The sequence below is a fragment of the Rhinatrema bivittatum genome, chromosome 9 (genome assembly GCF_901001135.1).
Source record: "Rhinatrema bivittatum chromosome 9, aRhiBiv1.1, whole genome shotgun sequence".
Classification (NCBI taxonomy): Eukaryota; Metazoa; Chordata; class Amphibia; order Gymnophiona; family Rhinatrematidae; genus Rhinatrema; species Rhinatrema bivittatum.
In genome coordinates, this window is record NC_042623.1 from 113,427,814 (window position 1) to 113,447,265 (window position 19,452).

The 19,452-nt window shown below is 45.3% G+C and overlaps 1 protein-coding gene across 1 annotated transcript in view; it reads right to left on the reverse strand.

Moving 5' to 3' along the window:
* SLC38A1 (solute carrier family 38 member 1) overlaps nt 1–17,962 on the reverse strand; it is a 141,019-nt gene extending 123,057 nt beyond the window's left edge. The window contains exon 1 of the mRNA XM_029616920.1: nt 17,577–17,962. The gene's annotated coding sequence lies outside the window, so the exon portion shown is untranslated. The remainder of the gene's footprint in view (nt 1–17,576) is intronic.
* Nucleotides 17,963–19,452: the final 1,490 nt, after the last annotated feature.

Sequence of the window (19,452 nt, forward strand, 5' to 3'; positions counted from 1 at the left end):
ATTTTGCCTTGGTATGTAAAAAGAGCTTTAGTGCAAACTCCCCTCCCCCCCCAAAAAAAACATGCTAAAAGGCCAGGGTAGGCTCAGCACATCTGATGCAAATTGCTGGATAATAGCCTAATTAGCTATGCTAACTAGGAATACTAGTCGGGGAAAATACCAATGGAGAACAACCCCACAGGAGGAGTTTTTCTCTGACAGGTTCTCGGGTGGGGGATTTAGGGGGCTGGGGATTTGCATGGGCCAAATATTTTCTAAGGGGGGTGGAAAGGGCCTGAGAAGAGGATCAACCCTGGAATTGTTGGCCAACTTGAGCATTTTTAAAAAGTAAGCATAAGAGAGGGAGGGCTCCCAGGGTCAAACCTGGAGCTCCTAGCCAGCTGTACCAGACCTCAGGGAGGGGGGGTTCAGCATGCTGGTGAGAGAGATAGGATTTTTCTTTGTGTGTGTGGGTTGGCATGCAAATAGAGTCCATGAGTCAAAAAAGTGCACTTTTTTAGTTTAGGAAGGTTTTGGGGTTGTTTTTTTTTACTAGCTTACTGCATCCCACAAGGACTGAGACTCTTAATTCTCATGTTAAATAAAACCCATGCTAAATTCTAACTCCGATTTTGGCGTGGGTTTTATTACATCAGCTCCAAGGTGCCTAAGGAAATTCAGACTGAACAGAACTCTTAGCACCTAGTTCTGTGATGCATTCCAGTCATATGAGTCCTGAATAGACCACCCACTCAGCTTTGTCTATCATGACTGCTCTGCATTATTTGGCTTAATCCAAAGGATGGCAGGAGACACGACTGGCAGTCAGTCAGTCCTCTGGATCCAAATGTGTCAGTTCTTTTCTGGAGGCCATGCTTATTTTCCTGCCTCAACATATTCAGTATCCTTAAGCAGGAGAGGAGAGAGATACAAAGGGACTTACTTCTTTGACATTGCTCACTTACAGAATGTCACCAGAAATAAATGTGAGCAAAAAGTGGTATTGCAGGCAACCACTCACCACAGGCATCTTCCCCCTCCCCTCCCCCCACATGTCATACTCCCTGTTTAAAGCATGGAAGAACTAGAAATGTGCAAAAATATATGACCCACTGTGCCAGCCACCTCTAATCTCCTGGGCCATAGCTGACTTGGCCTCCTGGAACTTGCACTTCAAGGAATATATCTTTTCACTAGGATTTGCCTTCTCCAATGTTTATGGGCCAAAAGATGTATTTTGTAATCCTGGCTCAGAAACACCAAATATAAAGGAAAACTGGTTCTTACCTGCTCATTTTTGTTCCTGTAATACCACAGATCAGTGCAGACAAGTGGGTTTTGCCTCCCTACCAGCAGATGGAGTCAGAGAACAAAACTTTGAGGCACTGCTACAAATCAGAGTGCCACCTGCAGTCCCCTCAGTATTGACCTGTACCCAAGCCAAGATTAAGCTTTAAACCCCTCTATTGGGCAACAGCAATAGTGGGGCTGGAAACCCCCCTAAACTGGAACTCTAACTCGTCCAAACAGCACTGAAAAAGTAAAGCTTGTGCAGGAAAAATATGGCAGGAAAATCAGTCTTTCGGCATCGACGGGGTGGGTCTCTGGACTGATCTGTGGTATTACAGGAATGAAAAATAGCAGGTAAGAACCAATTTTCCTTTCCTGAACATACCTAGATCAGTCCAGATAAGCAGGATGTACCCAAGCACCCTTGAACTGGGCAGGAACCCAAAAGACCTGCATGCAGAACACTCTCGAAGGACGCCTCGTCTCGCGCCCTCACATCCAACCGGTAACGACTGGTGAAAGTATGAATCGAGGACCACACCACAGCCCTACAAATCTCCTGGGGTGATAGTAGCTGACACTCAGCCCAGGAAGCTGCCTGCGTTCTTGTGGAATGTGCCCTAAGCCCCACAGGCATCTGGCGACCTTTACAAATATAAGCCGAGCAAATTGCCTCCTTAAGCCACAGAGATGGTAGCTTTTGAGACCTTGTCTCCTTTCTTTATGCCACCAAAAAGTACAAGTAGGTGATCAGACCGGAGAAACTCATTTGTAACCTCCAAATACTGCATCAGGATCCGCCGCACATCTAAAAGGTGTAGCTCCCTGTCCTGCTGGGAATCTCTCGACCATTCTGGAAACCCCAGAAGCTCCACCAACTGATTAAGATGAAACGAGGACACCACCTTCGGCAAAAAGGAGGTAACTATTCGCAATGTGACCTTTTCATTGTAAATCCTCAAAAACGGATCCCTGCAGGACAAAACCTGCAACTCAAAAATCCATCTAGCAGAACAGATGGCCACCAGAAACACTGCCTTCAGAGTTAAATCCTTCAACGTTCAACTTTGCACTGGCTTGAAAAGGGCCCCACAAAGCCCCCCACAGAACTATGTTGAGACTCCAATTGGGACATAATTTCTGAATCTGTGGTCACAAATGTTTCACCCCCTTCAAGAAACTAATCACAACTGGGTGAGCAGCCAGACACCTACCATGGCACTTTCCCGAAGGAGCCCAAGGCAGACACCTGCAAGAGGAGCGAACTGTAGGCTATCCCCTTAGCCAACCCCTCTTGCAAAAATTCTCAAATATGGGGAACATCCGTTGACAGGGGGTCTAATTAGCACTGCAAACACCATGACTCAAAAACCCTCCAGACCCTGACATATGCCAAGGACGTGGAAGGCCTCCAGGCCTGAGGGAGTATGGCAATGACCTGTTTCGAATAACCTTTCAGTTGTAGCAGCCGCCACCTCTCAAAAGCCAAGCTGCTAGACAGAAGCAATTCTCCCAATCCGAGAATATGGGCCCCTGACATAATAACCCTGGAAGATGGGCCAGTCTGGAGGGGCTCCTCCACCGCTAGCTGTACTAGATCTGCAAACCACGGATTACGCAGCCACTCCAGTGCCACCAGCACCACCATTCTGGGATGCACTTCTATGTGCCTCAGAACCTGACCGAAGAGGGGCCAAGGACACACCAGATCATCCAGGCCCACCGAGCTGACCTCCCTTCGGAAATTGAAAAACCTCGTCTTCATGTTGCTTTGAGTCACCATGAGATCCAGTTGGGATACACCCCACTAGGCACAAATGTGATTCCAAGCTTCCTGAGATAATTCCCATTCCCCTGGGTCCAGTTGCTGCCTGCTGAGGAAATCTGCCTGCACGTTATTGACACCCATCACATGTGAGGCCACTGTACCCTTGAGATGGCTCTCCGCCCACGTAAACACCCGTTGAGCTTCCAGCGCCGCCTGACCCTTTGTTCCACCTTGGCGATTGATGTATGCCACTGCTGTCACATTGTCTGAGGATACATGAACCATCCGCCCCCTGACCAGTGGAAGGAAGGCTTCCAAGGCTCACCGGACCACCCTAGCCTCGAGACGATTGTTGGACCAGGGCTTCCCTCCTGGATACCAAAGCCCCTGAGCTGAGTGACCCAAGCACACTGCCCCCAACCTGTGAGAATGGCATCCGCGGTGACCACCACCCAATCCCGGGGCTCCAGATCCACTCCCTTTTCCAAACTGTGATGACAGCCACCACGATAGACTGGACCTGGATTCTCATAGCAGGGGAAAATACAGATGGTATTCTTCCGACACCGGCTTCCACCTGGACAGGAGTGCATGTTGAAGAGATCCAACAAGGACGCCATAGACCTCAGAACTTGGGACACTGTCGGAACAGAGAGCTGAAGAAGACTCATCACCTGCACCTCTAGATTTACCATGAGGTCCGTTGACAGGTCCACCCTGCCCTTCTGAGTATCGACGAGGGGCCCCAGATATTCCAAGGATTGAGTTGGCGCCAGATGGCTCTTTGCCATGTTTTTGACCCAACCCAGTGATCATAAAGTGTTCGTCACTCTCTGAAGGGACTGCTTGCATTCCTCCTTTGACTTCACCTGAATAAGCCAATCGTCCAGGTACACTAGCATTCCTCCTTCAACTTTGCCCAAATAAGCCAATCGTCCAGGTATGGATGCACCAAAATTCTGTCTTTGTGTAGAGCCACTGCTACCGCCACCATCACCTTGGTGAAAGTTTGTGGTGAGGTCGCCAGGCCGAAGGGGAGAGCCCTGAACTGAAAATGTTGCCCCAGCACCATGAACCAAAGAAACCTATGATGTTTCTCCCAAATAGGAATATGCAGGTATGCTTCTGTCAGGTCTAGGGACGCCAGGATCTCTCCTTTATGAACTGCTGCAATGACAGTACACAACGTCTCTATCCAAAATCACAGAACCCAAAGGGCCCGGTTCACCTTCTGCAAATCAAGAATGGGACAAAATGTGCCCTCCTTTTTGGGAACCACAAAGTAAATGGAGTACCTTCCCTGCCCCTGTTCCCCCAGCGTAACAGGGACCATGGCATGAAACCCTAGAAGCCTCCCCTATGGCATCTACGCTGGAATGGGCTAGCCTGGCTTCAGTGAGTTGAATTTCCACCACCGGCCCCATCTCTGGAAGACCTGTGGGCTCCATGAAAGGAGTGATAATGACCCCCACCCTGTTTTGAAGCTGCACCAGTGGAGGTGTTGCCTGACCGAAACCTGAGCAAATCCCACAATCAGGCTCGGGCTGGAAAGGCCTTCTTACTGGTTCTCTTATCCTCAGGCGTGTTCCCTTTCAACTAGCCCAACATCTTCATTAGCTGATCCAAATCCTCCCAAAGAGAAGCTTCCCTTTAAAGGGGAGATTACAGAACTGGGCGTTGAACCACATATCTGTTGACCAATTGCACCACCACAGAAGCCTTTAGGCCGCCGCCACCACCGAAACCATGCTTTTAGCCGACATGCGCACCAATCATACAGAGCATCTGCTACATAAGCCACCCCCAGCTCCAGGCAGGCCGACTGCCATGCACTGCCTTCTCCAGTCACCACTTGCTCCTGGGCCTTCTGCACCCAACACTGACAAAACGCTCTGCATCAAGCTGGCACAAATAGCAGCCCGTAGACTCAACACAGACACCTCAAACATCCGCTTCAGCTGGATTTCCAACTCTCGGTCCTGAACATCCTTCAGGGCAGCAGCACCAGCCAAGGGAATTGTTGTCTTCTTGGTCACCGCCGATGCCGCTGCGTCCATTTTGAAAACCCTCAGGAGGTACAAAGTCTCTTCCCTCAGGGGGTAAAGCTTAGCCATAACCCTAACCCCCCTTTACCACGCCTCCGGGAAGTCCCACTCCCAGTTCACCAAATTTCCGGATCTTCTTAGGCAACGGGAAGGCACTTGAGGGACCCCTCAGTCCGTCCAGAACCGGATTCACTCCCTCATTATCAGATTTCTCCTGAGTCACCTTAATCCCCAATTCCTCCAAGACCTTTCTGAAGCTGCAAAGAGCACTAATAAACAAACTGGGGATTTGAGGTTGGGGGGAGGTCTGCTAAGACTAAGGGGAGGGAAGTTGCTGAGGGAAAGATTAAGACTGGGGGCAAGGGGGTGCTGCTGAGGCTGAGGGAGGGAACAGAGGTTGGAAAGATGCTGTTGACTCATTCTGCTCACATACGCAAATGAACTGCTAAGGGGGTAAATTGAGACTGATGTACAGAGGATAAAAAACTGAAGAAAGCTGAAGTGGGATTGAATGCAGAGGAACCAACTTTTCAAAATGATTTAGGGGCCGATGCAATATCATACATGGTAAAACAGGCACTGATTTTCCTAAAGCATGCACAGTCACCTCTCCTGCACGACCGATATAATATTTAAATGAGCTGGTGTGGTAAAGAGAACACGCTAGGAGCAAATTGTGCACCCCTAATGCTCAAAAACATCAGGAGCCCAGGAGAGGTAGCTGTGCGCCCATAACAGAATTGGGCGCCCAAACCAACACCTGACCTGACCAAACCCTTCCTCCCGCCAAAGGTCGGGTCCAATGGGCCAAAGAGTCCGGGTCAGAGCTGGAGGTCCTGTACCTAAAATGGCAGATTCTGAGGTCCATTCAGTTAAACAGCCCTTGCCCGACTCCAAATCCCCTCTCCAGATCACGAACGCCTGCCGGAGGCCCTCCCCTGCAAGGCTGTTCTCTTTCAAGGCTTTCAGGATAGCCTTGAAAGGGGATTGGTGCTTTCATTAACATGTGACAGTGAATGGAGCAATTGGCGGTAAGTGAAGGAGTAAATAAATTATGTGCCCAACAATTTAATCACTCCTTCACTTACTGCCGATTGGTCCATTTGCTGTCACATGTCAATAAAAAGGACCAATCAGAAACAGCCCTCCTGGAGGAGGGTCTCTGGCAGGCATTACTGGTCTGGAGAAGGGATTTTACTGCATGGACCTCAGAATCCGCCATTTCAGGTACAGGATCTCCGGGTCCTACCCAGACTGCTTGTTGTGCTGGAGGTGGACCCTTGGGCAGAGGTGGGGTTGGTGCAACCCATAGGACAAATCCTATGAGTCCCCCACCATTGGCAGGCGGAGTGGGCTGAAGGACAGAGGCCAGCTGGCACTTCACCAATACCAGCCCTCGTTCCCCGCAGGTTGAGCCTTTGGCTGCCGGGGCCAGCTGGACTTAGGTGCGCCTCCATATGTCCTCATTGATGGGAGGATAGAGGTCAGCCAAGAGGCAGCAACTGAGGAAAGGAAAAGTCTGTACTGGGTGAGGCGGAGTCCCGGGGACCCGGGCACCAAAAGGAATCAAAGTCAGACAGGGGGTGCCCGAGCAAGAACAGGCCAGGTCGTAGACTGAAGAGGCATCGTAGGGCAATCTGGAAGCGGTGGCAAGCAAGGCTGAGATCTGGACGAGGAGAGAGTCAAGAACATAGTCTGGGTCTGGAGAGAGGCAACGGAGTAGTCAGGCAATGCAGAGGTCCAGGTCTGGAGAGAGTCAACAGCATGTTCAAGCAAAGCAGAGATCAAGGTCCGAGGAGGCAATCTGAGGATCAGGAACAAGGGAACGAGGAAACTGGTAACAGGAGCCAACGAAGATCAGGAATCGGAAAGAGGGGAATCACTTAGGAGGCAACGAGTACTCGACCAGCGAGGAGACCTGTTGTAAAGGCAATCCTAGAAAGCGGGGCCCGGGCATATATAATGGAGCTCTGCTGACATCATCCTGGGCTGCGGCTTGGTTCCCGCCGCGGGCCCTACTTAAGACACAGTGATGCGCATGCCTGGGGGGGGGGGGGGGGGGTGCGGCGCTGAGTAGCGGCATCTCTCAGTGGGCCACGCGAAGAGGCCCAATGCAGAGCACAAGGATCAATAGCTGAGCCGAAGGCACCAGGGGCGGCCCGAGGACGGAGCCGGTGGCCTACCACTGCCGAGGACACTGGATTCACTTGAGAAAGGTGAGGGGGCCGGCACGTGTAACACCGATTGGTCCATCGGGCCAGTCCAGCCACATGAATAATATTGCCTGCCTCTGAGCAGGTGTTAAATTTCTTGCGGTAGTAGGAAACATGCTAGGCAGTCTCTTGCTTAGCACGCCTCCTTGCATTGCATGGTAATAGCCAATAGCCTCATTGCTATTGGCTACGCACTTGCTTGAATGCATGTTTTGGACGCGCTAATCCTATTATTGCATCGGGAGTTATTCTAGTGCATCCAAACACATGTCAAGCTGTGCGCTAGGGTGAGCGCACTGTATTGCATTAGCCTCTAGGGATGATAAACTTAATACAAATTAACCCCTCCCTGGACACAGTGAAGGAATTTTCTCACTCACTGCACCCACAGAGCTGGAATCTATGGTTGATGGAAGTTGAGTGGGATTCCTGGGGGTCACTAAAGGAACGTACATTAAGTGGGGGAGGGAAGAAAGAACTAAGGATTGAGCGGGTATGGCAGACAGAGGGGGGGGAAGAGAGAGAAGACGAGTTGAGCAGACACATACAAGCAAGATTAACAATATCTTTAGAGAACATTTCCAATTTTTAGAGAATGGACTACATGTGATTTTTTTAACTTTCAAATCCTAACAGTTATGGACAGTTAGCAAGTCTGTGGAATTGCCAGACATATTTATACATTCTTAAGACTTTCTGATGAAGGATTGGAATTTGGCTCTTAACCATCGCTGAACTTTATAGATTTTCCAGAAAATATGACCAGCTTCAGGAGAGGTCTGAATTAAATCTGGGTGTGTAGTTAATATCTCACCTTCCTCAAACTGGAAAGGGGAACAAGTGTATGGATTTAAAGTGAACCAGTATCTTTATCCCTTGTAATAAGAAAACAAAATCTGAAATTAAAAGAAATATCAGAGATATATGAAAATAAGAAAATTAGTACTAAGGCCAGACCTTTTGACTCTCATTATTCCTTATGGCAACCTGATGTGCTAGGAAGTTTTGCTTTCACTGTGATAACATGAAACTTGTCTAATAGGTTAGCTGAGCAAATCTACTCAATTTACTGGAAAACCAACAGTAGCAATTGAACAAAATTTAACATCCACTGCCATGTCAAAGTGGGAACAAATGTTGCTTGGAGAGGTGAGATGGTAATTCCATGCCCGTTCAACCCTTGGCCTCTCTGCCAACATTGCTCAACTAAGGTTTCAATTAGTGAGAAATGTAAAGGTGATTTCAGTGATATGGGCACGGCTGCAGGGAGCTGAAATGACAAACCAACCAGTCCTTTACAAAGTGCTTGCTGAAGAGACTTCAGCTGGTAAATAAGTTCTCAATGGTATCAAACTGGCTTGGATCAGAACCAGCGCCCTAGTGAAACCCCAGTAAACAAGCTAGACATGTATTTCTTTTTGTGAGATATGTTTTTAAATATCATTTAACTCAACGCATTTGACAGATAAAATAAAACAAAAGCAAAAAAAATGTTTTGAAGTAACAATTTCTTAAAATATTTAACTTTCTTGGTTTCTGTTTATAAGCCCGGGTACACACGGCATGGAACAACACTAATAAAAACAAGATGTTGCTTTTATTGACTCTGGATTTAGAAGCAGGGTCAGTTCCAGGTGTGAGCACACTTTCACCCTTTGTCATGTCCACAGGGCTTTCATCATCTCTGAAGTCTGACCTCAGATCAGTCGGGTGCTAGCATTCTGCAACTAAGCCCTAGAAAACTTAAACCTAAGACCCTTTGGTGGCCATCTAGTCCAATCAGTCATATCTACTGAGTGAGCTTTTGCGTGTGTCTTATGATAATTTGTTTCTCCTTCTAGGAGCAGTCTGTAAAACACAGGTAGGCAGACAGACAGGAATGGTTCTTCTTATGTAGGAGAATGTTCAAGAAAACAGAAGTTACAAATCAGCCTGGTCCACAGAATCTACTCAGGTTTGGAAGATTATTCTGCGCTCCATGAGATTGAGTTTAAAAAGTTGACCTTTCACTTGTAAAACATCAAAACGTCTGACATTTGATTTCAATCTTCCACCTGAGAAATGTCAAAGCATGTGAGAAATGTTGGTCACTAAAGATGGTATAAAAGGCTGCAAGCCTCAACTGAAGTCAAATGGGTGGGAGGTGGGAGATACTGGTTGGTCTTTTATAGTGGTGTGCAAAGTGAGGAACAAGACAGGCCTATTACTTCTTTATTTAAAAAAAATCAAGATCAAACACACACACACACACACACACACACACAGCGCAAAAGATGAGCCCTTTTTTGCATGCCTTAATCATTTTTTTCACTGTTTAAAATGTTAATTCAAATGCAATTACCTTTTTCATAAATAATATTAAATCTAATTTTACCTTTACTGAAATATTTTGTCAAATCTTATTGAAATGTTTAAGAAATGAAACATTTGTGTGGGCAGATTAGCAGCCACGTTCGAAGGTCATTGTCAGAAATGTGCTGAATCTTATCACTCGGGTGACAACGTGAGAAAACCATACTGAGCATGCATTAACTGAGCTCAGCACAAACTATGGGCAAGAAGCAAAAATAAGGTTGTTCACATTAGTCTTCACTCTGCTTCATTGCATAATTCTGAAATACTTATTTACCCATGCTCCTTAGGAATCAGTGGGGAAAACCTCAGCACTCACACATATGTAAACTTGAGTATCAGAGCAAATAATTATCAGTAGTGATTTGGTAAGATACTAAATATTATGTGCTGTATTCTTTACAAGCAAATATGTATGCAAACCCCATCTCTACCATTGCTGTATCTGACACAGAGATGTTCTGCTCATAAAGTAAAGCATACCTGTCTATGAAATCAAGGAAGCGCCATTCCACTTTTTCAATGTCAGGGTAGCCTGAACAACTTAGACCAGGTAAGGCAGCATCATCAAAGTAGTGGTAGGGAAAAAAAGGTACTGCCTCTGCCTCTACATAGCATGCCATTGCACAATTTTCACAGAGAAGCTCCTCAAGTAAAAAAAAAAGCAGCACTGTCACAGCAGGGCAACAATACAAACTGAACATTTCAAAATCTCATCAACACTGTAATTACATTTACAAAGTACACACCTTCCAGGCTTCTTAACTAAGTATAGGGAGTTCTCTGCACCACTCAAAGAACACCTTGCTGACTTTTACTGGTGCAAGGGCATAGAATTCTCCTTGTGTTCTGCTGCGTGAAACTAGCTTTTCAGGAGGCCAAAGGTATGTTCAGTCAGGAAACCGGTTTTGCTTAATAGACAGCACAAATGACTTCCTTGCCCTTATATCAATGAAGGTCAGAAGCCTGTTCATTGTGTGCTGCAGAGAGCAGCTTCAGTGCCCCAATAGTTCTTCCGAGAGCTCCTTGGAAGGCATGCGGTGTACAAGTATTGTTATGGCAAAGTTGATGAGATTTTTAAATGTCAAGATTGTTCCTTTGTGTTCTTGTTTTTCAGGAGTTTCTTTATGGATTCTGCCCTATGACATGCTATGTAGGGGCACATAGGGCATCTTTTCACGCTTCTAAAGTCACAGCTAATATTATTTCCTCTGTAATACTTTTGTATATGTGTGTGAGTGCTAAGTTTTTCCCTAATGATTCCTATACATGGGGGGGAAAAATATTTATTTATTTAAGTTCTTTTAATATACCAATGCTCAAGACGAAGGTCTTATTGTACCGGTTTACAGCGTAACCAGGGTTAACCAATTAAATAGAAGATAAAGTTACAATGAACAGGGATTTACAGTACGGGAGAGTTAAGAGCGAAAGGTAATAGTTTAACTAACATAGTTTAATATAACATAACATAGTAAGTAACAATCTATGTATGATATTAGCTTAGCCAATGGCCTGGTAAGAAAAAAACGAACTGCGGCAGGAACGATCCATGAGGTGGGGGAAGGAACTGTGAAACTAAGGGGTAGGAGTCTATGCTAGTTGTGGAGAGACCCATCAGGGGAAGGCTTGAATGAACAGCCAGGTTTTCAGTTTCTTTCTGAAGGAGAAAGGGCATTGTTCCTGGCAAAGTTCTGGGAGAAGTAGATTCCATTGATAAGGTCCAGCAGTGGACAAGGCTCGTTTCTGAATGGAGGTGTGATTAGTGGATTTATTAGGGGGTGCCTGGAGAGATCCTTTGTATGCCGATCTGATCGGTCTTGTGGAAGCGTGGAGTTCGAGTGGTATTTTGAGTTGGAGTGTGGATTGATGATAGATGGTTTTGTGGATGATAGACAGGGTCTTGAACAGTATTCTATAGTTGATGGGTAGCCAGTGTAAGTTTTTAAGAATTGGTGTGATGTGGTCCTTACGACGCGAATTTGTAAGGATCCTAGCTGCGGCATTTTGAAGCATTTGTAGAGGTTTGGTTGAGGAGGACGGAAGGCAGAGTAGAAGAGCGTTGCAATAGTCGATCTTTGAAAACAGTATGGCTTGTAGTACTGAACGGTAATCCTGAATGTGTAGGAGAGGTCTTAGTTGTTTTAGAACATGTAGCTTATGGAAGCATTCCTTAGTGGTGTTGTTAATGAACTTTTTGAAGTTCATTCTGGTGTCAAGGGTAGCTTCTAGGTCTCTCACCTGGTTTACTAATGGTGAGAGTGGGTTGCTGATGAGTGGGTTGTTGTCATTAGGAGAGAAGTAGACTATTGATGGAGAGAAGGCAGTTGTTCCAGAAGTTCAGGGTGCTGGAGGTGGGATCAGTGATAGGGATTAAGATCTGCACATTGTCGGCGTATATAAAGTGAATTAGGTTTAGACTTTCTAGGAGCTGGCATAGAGGTAACAAATAGATATTAAACAGTGTGGGTGATAACGAGGAACCCTGGGGTACACCATGATTGGAAGGAATGGGCTGGGATTCTTTATCATTTATTCTCACCTTATATTTCCTATTATTGAGGAAAGATTTGAACCATTTGAGTGCAGAGCCTGTGATGCCGATTTCCGTCAAACGGTTGATGAGGATTGCATGGTTTACCGTGTCGAACGCAGCGGAGATGTCGAGAAGGGCCAGTAGGTAGGACTGGCCTTTGTCAAGGCCCATCAATATGTTGTCTGTTAACAAGAGTAGAAGTGATTCCGTGTTTAAGCATTTCCGGAAACCGTATTGGGTAGGATAGAGAATGTTGTGATAGTCTAAGTAATCTGTGAGTTGGTTGTTGACTAATTTTTCCATTAGTTTAGAATAAGGAAAAAATATATATATTTATTTCAGAGTATGCAAATGACGTAGTATAGAAACATAATTGTGGACAGGCTTTTTTGGCTTATTGCCCTTAGTTTATGCTGAAGTCACAATTAGTGCTTGTTCAGGGTGGTTTCCCCTTCCTCATGTGCTAAATATCACCCAATCAACTTTACAAAACAGGAAAAGGTTAATGAACATCATTCCCATTGTAATGAAGCTGATAATGCATTCCATAGCTCATAGTAAGATAGGATCCAAGTGCTTCATTATATGCTCATTATTGCCCAAGTTGCCGCTGATGGTCTCCTGGTTATCCTTCCTGAAGCACTGTTTTGCCTCATCTTCCCTTCTGGTCTCAAATTGGGCTAACTGAGCTATCTGCCTTAGGCCAGGGGTCCCCAAACTATAGCCCACAGAGCTTATTCTTCCAGCCTACAGTCAAATTTTACATTAAAAAAAATAAGAGACACACTGTGGAGGCAAGTCCCTCTAGCCCCCACTGACTCTTGCATAAATGAGGGCAGTACCGCACAGTCATGGAGATAGGGAGAGAAGGAGAAGCGCCTGTAGCAGAGACCAGGCCACAAACCTCTCCCCAAACTTCAGGCTCCTGTCCCCACTTCTCTGCCATGCTCACACCACGTCACTTCTGGGACCAAGGAAAAGTGGTTGTAGCAGGGACTGGGCCACACAAAAAAAATCATAGGAAATGGGTATGTAAATGGGAACAGTGGGGAGATGCAGGCAGGGTCAAGTGTGATAGTGAAGGAAGTGGGGAGGTAAGGAGACAAAAGGGAATCTGATATGTTTGTGGGGGGAGGACAAAGCAGGTAGGGTCAGGTGTACTGGTGAGGGAAGTGGGGAGGTAGGGGGGAAAACAAAGGAATCAGGTATGTTGGTAGAGAAGATAAGAGTGGGATATGGAAGCAGGGCCAGGTGTGCCGATGGGAGAAAGAACAGGAGACAGAAGGTATCAGCCAAAGGAAGGAAATGAGAGGGGATGAAGGGATGGCAGTGTTTGGGAAGAGGGGAGAGGAAAGAAGTGGAAGGAGAGAGTGAGTGAGGTGGAGGGAGGGAAAGGGATTATGAGTGAGAGGAGAAAGGAGGGGGTGGAGGAAAAGAGGAAGGAAAAAGATCAAGAGTGTTTTGGGGGGGGGGGGGGGTGTATGTAAGTGGGTGAGTGCGCACCACAAACACACCACCCTGCTATTCACCTGTCACATCCACAGGGAGATGTAGATGCTGAGGAAATGGGGAGGCAGATAGTAGGGTTCCTTGGAGTGCAATGGTGTTGACTATCTGCCATAACTCTCTGGGAATCCTGCCCCCTGTATCCCCACCTTCTGCAGCATTTCAAGCCCCTGAAAAGGCCAGACTCAAAGGGACACTCCCCCACCCTCCCACTAATGAAGCTCCAAGGGGGACAGCCCCCCAGCCCTCTCAGTGATTTGAAATGTCACATGTGGCCCTTCGCTTGAAAAGTTTGAATATAAAAGAAATGCAAACCGCTCTTTACAACATAAATCCAACTGTGACTAAACACTCAGAGACTTTGGAGAAAGGAGAAGGGGAGATGAATCAAATTAAGCAAGTCCAAGCTTCGATTATACAGGGAGAATCATTGTTAACTAGAAAAATTGAAAATGTAGAAAATAATATCAGATATACAAATCTTAGGATTATAAATTTCCCAAAATGCAGATTAGTCTCACCGAAAGAGCAATTAAAGAATTACTTCCAAGAAGTATTATTATTGTCACCTGAAAATTTACCATCAGTATCAAATGCATATTTTATATCTTGGAAGAATGCAAGTGAAACAGAAAATCAACCATTGGAGGAAGCTTCGTTGAATGTAACAGAACTACTGGAGACTTCTTATAGCTCTCAGGTTGAAAAGAGAGGAACTCTTTTGGTTAAATTTACCCTTTCATTAGATAGGGATAAAGTGCTAAAGTTATATCTCTCAAAAAGAACTTCTCTTTACCTGGGACAAAAATTATGGATCTACCCGGACGTCTCCAAGAAAACCAAATTAAGACAATTTTTTTTAGTCCTGGCAAATAAGCAAGAACTTTTGGAATACAATTAATGATTAGGTTTCCGTGTAAATGTATTATGCGTTTTGATGGGATATGTTTATTATGAACCGGACCAGCTAGAGAAGTTCTTGGAGGCCCGTCGGAACCCAAGAGATGAGCCTAGAACCTTCTCTTCTGTATTGTTGGCATGAGTAATAAATAACTTTGCTAACTCATTTTGTATGAAAAAAAATTTTTTTTTATTTAAAATTGCTCTACCCTTATTACAAAACAATATGGATCTTCCATATTGTTTTGTAATAAGGAACAAGAAATAGTTAATTTTCTTTGTGGTAAATTTTGTGTAATGGATTGCAATCTATTGAAGTCTGTTTCCTGTTTCTTGTGTTCAATGTAAATGTAATAATTATATTACTGAAATTATAAAAATAAAATTAAAAAAAATAAAAAGTTTGGGAATCCCTGCCTTAGGCCAACACTTTTTTTTTTTTTTAACATGTGTGAGAGCTAAGGATTTCTCCACTGATTCCTAAGAAGCATGGGTGAATAAGTGTTTCACAAATGTGAAAATGAGGCAGTGTGGAGATTGAATTGTGGGCAGGCATTTTTGTTTTCTTGCCTTTAAGTTTATGTTGAAATCAACTTAATGTATGCTCAGGGAGGTTTCCTTGCCTTTTTATCTATAATAAAAAAAAATAATAATTGTATTTTTTCATTTTAACTTTAATTGCATTTCTTGCCTTTCCAGCAGCAATGTTTAAATAAGTGATACGATTCAGCACACTTCTGTTAGAATGGTTCTGCTACTCAGCAGCCAATTTATTTATTTATAGGTGTTTTATATGCCATCGTTCCAAAAGATCACAATGGTTTACATTATTAGGGTTCTTATTTAAAGTCAACAATCATATGCTTTATGTTAATTTTATTTCTAACACTGCAATAAGATTTTGCAAAATTATTTGTAAAGGTAAAATGGGATTCAATATTTATGAAAGTTAACACAATTTAGCTTTACCGTTTAACAAAAAATTATTAAGAGATTCAAAATGCAAGGCTCACCTTCTAATGAAAGTAATAATTAGAAGAAATAAGCACAAGATAAAAAAAATGTTATAAACTTGCAAGCAATATCCAGGAGACTGAAACAGGAAAATTGATTTCATCCATCCCAGCCCTAATTTTATTTCACTTAAGCATTGGAAGCGCTACAATGAATTCATGTTGTCACATAACGGTTTCTCTCCTTCCAAAAGGCCAGAGATTATAAGAAAGTAAAATACCGGTGACATCTGTGTGACCTGAATTTTGCAGATAAGAATAACAAATATAGTATCAAATAATGCTGAACTAATCATTAGCTGCCAGCTATTTCTCTTTACGGACATAGGAATAGATAGAATTATCACTGTCTTTGTTTCTATTTATAAAAAAGATCAGTCTCCAGTGCAGGAAATCGTCTCATTGCTCAGCAGGCTCCGCCCATCCTCTGCACGTACTCAACAGCTCGCATAAAAAAAAAAAACAAACATGCTCCTGTTTAACTTCTATATAAACATTTTAATTTAGAACTTTCTCTTAGAGCTCACGTTTTACCGTAAAATATTGCTGATCTCTTAATAACCTGTTACGTTAAAAACAGTAGCACTTTTCCAAAGGTCCAGTCAGTGGGGACACTTTGGGAAGCCTTATGTATTATTTAAGCCAGACAGACTGTCTAGTCTAGTATTTATATGTTTATTTAGCATTCCTCGCTTCTATTTGGCAAAAAACAAAAAAGAAAATCCATGCCCAAAGACAAGCAGAGGTCAAAATAAGCAGTACAACAGCAATTCATAAAGCTGCTAAATGAATATGCTAAAAGGTGATTGTAAAGATTTCAGTGACTATGTAACTAAACACACACACATATATATATATATATATATATAGATCTAGATATAATATATATGCATACATTAATAGCTATATACACATACGTATATTCCTCTCTATGCCCACCGGCACAGAAATAGCCAACGCACATGATGCGCGCGCGACTGTGTATGTACACACATACGTAAGCATCTCACACCCACACACGAAGGATCACAAGGTTATCCTCATCTTTTCCACAAATGCAAAGAATCGGTTGAAACTCCGACAATTTGAACCTAAACCTTATGATGCAAATAATAGTCAGTAGTGCCTAACCTGCCCTGCGTTTTAAACCTAAAAATGTACACATCACTTTAATTCAATCAAAGGAAGGAAAACGAGAAATGTAATTAAAGGTTTCTTACTTCAAGCAACAAATGAATAATAATTAAGAAAAAAAACAAATACATACCCTCAGAACAGACTCTCTCCTCAGCAAAGAAAACAAAAATAGTCTTTCTGGTAAATGATAACAGTGATCCTGTCAAATGTGCTCTGGTCTTTGTGTCTCAAAACCTCAGACGGCAAACATGCACACTGCCAAAAAAAAACGGCGATCGGAGCAGCTAATCTATTAGATTTCAACGTTATCTATCTTTTATTATTTTTCTCCAGTCTATTTAAACGAGCACTTGGGCGGGAACGCAAAGGAAACAGTCACTCTTTGCAGTCATCCTTTTGTAATTTTCCGCCATCCATCCCCCTCAATGGCTTTCAGATTAATGGAGGTGAAAGCGTGCTCCTGTTTACTCAGACTCTCGATCACTCCAGCCACGCACTGCAAGAAGGCACTCAAAGGGGGGGGGGGGGTGGAGAATAATACCACGTCCTAAAACAACCAAAGAAATAATTCATCTAATCTCATGTTACCGAAACATAAAGCCCTCCATTCAGAAAAACGAGGAGGGCAGTTTGTTTTGTTTCATCTCTTCTGCACGGTGATACATTGTAGATACGAGCAAGAATTACTCGGGGGGGGGGGGGGGGGGGCCGCAGACGGAAACGCTCAGGCACCGCCGCTGAGTTACTGCCGGCAGCCTGAGCCGGAGCAATAAAATAACCCTGGGCTCCTCTGCCGGATGGGCAACCGGCAAAGAACCGAGACGAGAAGCCACTTACCGAGATACACGGGAGAAGGGACCCGTGGCCCCGCAAAACAGATCCACCCCGGTTCAGCTACTGCCCGCGGCTTAGTGTGACTTTAGTGCCCGCGCACCTCAAGCCGCTACTTCACTGGAGGGAACCACCGGCGACAGGCGCGAAATCTGTCGTGAAAGGAGAACTTGCTGGGAGCGGAGAAGGCTGGTGACCTTCAGCCGTGCACACCGGATGCACACAATCTACACGCGGCAACTCTAGCGTGGCCGAAGTGAAGAGGCGGCTTATTGCATCAGATTAACGAGCAGAGACGCTGGTCCAACTCAGTGCCGCATGGCACACCCACATCCGTACCAGAGGTGACAGATCCGCTCGGGGGGGATGGGCTAAAGACGGCCCAGCCTCCGTAGGTTTTTCCCTTTAGGCCGCCCCGCCCTACCCTTGAAAATAGATCCGTAGGGTGCATGGGCCACGTTACCATTGCTGCCATCTGAAAGCATAGAGCACAGATAGATAGATAGGTAGAAGCTAGGGCAAGCTAACAAGACTCCTGGCCATCTTAGCTTTGAATACACCAATCCCCTGCAGAACAATAGGGAGGGGGGGTTCAGAGAAAAGGCCAGCGAAGGGGCTGAGCTGCTTACAGAATCTGCCTGTTCCTGCGAGCGGTGAATCCAATCGCTAAAGAAGCGGGAACAAAGGGGGATACAAGCAACGCAACCGAACAAGAGAGCAGGTATTTCAACAGGGCAGGGTAAAGTACGAGCTGGATGCATCTGATAGAACTGAGGATGCTTAGTAACTGTTTTACATGAACCCAACGCCCAGCAAAAGGTGTTGCCTGAATAAACTGCTGCTGGTTAGACAGCTAAAGCGAGTTTCCATCTTCCCGTGCGTCAGGTGAGGCCTCTGTGTCCTTTAGGTCATTAATTTATGTTGCCAACCTCGCTTCTTTACCGCGAGATTGGGCTTTTTTTTCCTAGTCATCCGCGTTTTTTTTTTTCCGATTCACGGGCTGCTTTTAATTGGGCTTTCCCTAGCGTGTAGCAGATGGACTCAGGACCAATGGTATAGTGTACTCCTGATAGCAGTTGGAGACGGATCAGATTTCAATCTGATGTCAGCCCCTAGTACATATACCCCTGCAGGAAGTGTAGCTCTTCAGTATTTAGCATCTCCATAGCAGTTAGGGACTATCTGCACGCTCTCACAGCGTTAGAACCAACTCAAAGTAGAAAACCCCAAATTTGAAGACGAGCCCCTCTCTCCTGCGGTGATACCCTCGGGTCCCTCCCTCAGTTGAGATTTCTTGAGGTGATTTCCATGGTCCCTCGGAGGTAAGCCTCTGTCCAATGGCCGAATTGCGGTGAGGACCTAGCCCCCGATCCCGGGCCGGCTGAGAGGCAGCGGGTGCACCCTCGAGCGAGGCGGTGAAGGTATTTGCCCGCACCCGGAGACCGCCAGGAATGAAACCGGGGAGCGCCGAAGACAAGGTAAGTTAGAGATCCTCAGCATTGACTCCGGTCTCCGAGGTTCGAGGAGTTGCACAGGTCGCCGGCTGGGACCAATGCCGCCGGGTTGATCCACCCTAGCAGGGCCAGGCCTCGGTTATTTTCAAGTGTCTACCCACGTGGAGACCCTCCGAGGTGGTTGCCATATTGCCTGCGTGGTTGCCGTCTCCATCTTGGCCCTGTTCGCCGCTCCGTTTGTTGGCTCGTCCCGAGCGCACAAGTCTAGCTAGGCACACAAATTACATGTGCGCATAAAGTTACACGCACATAATCCTTGTGCGCATAAAGTTACACGCACAAGGGCCATGCGCATAAGTTATACACGCGCCGCACACCTACCGGGCTGAGCACATAACCACGACTTGGGCGCACAACTGCGTGCACAA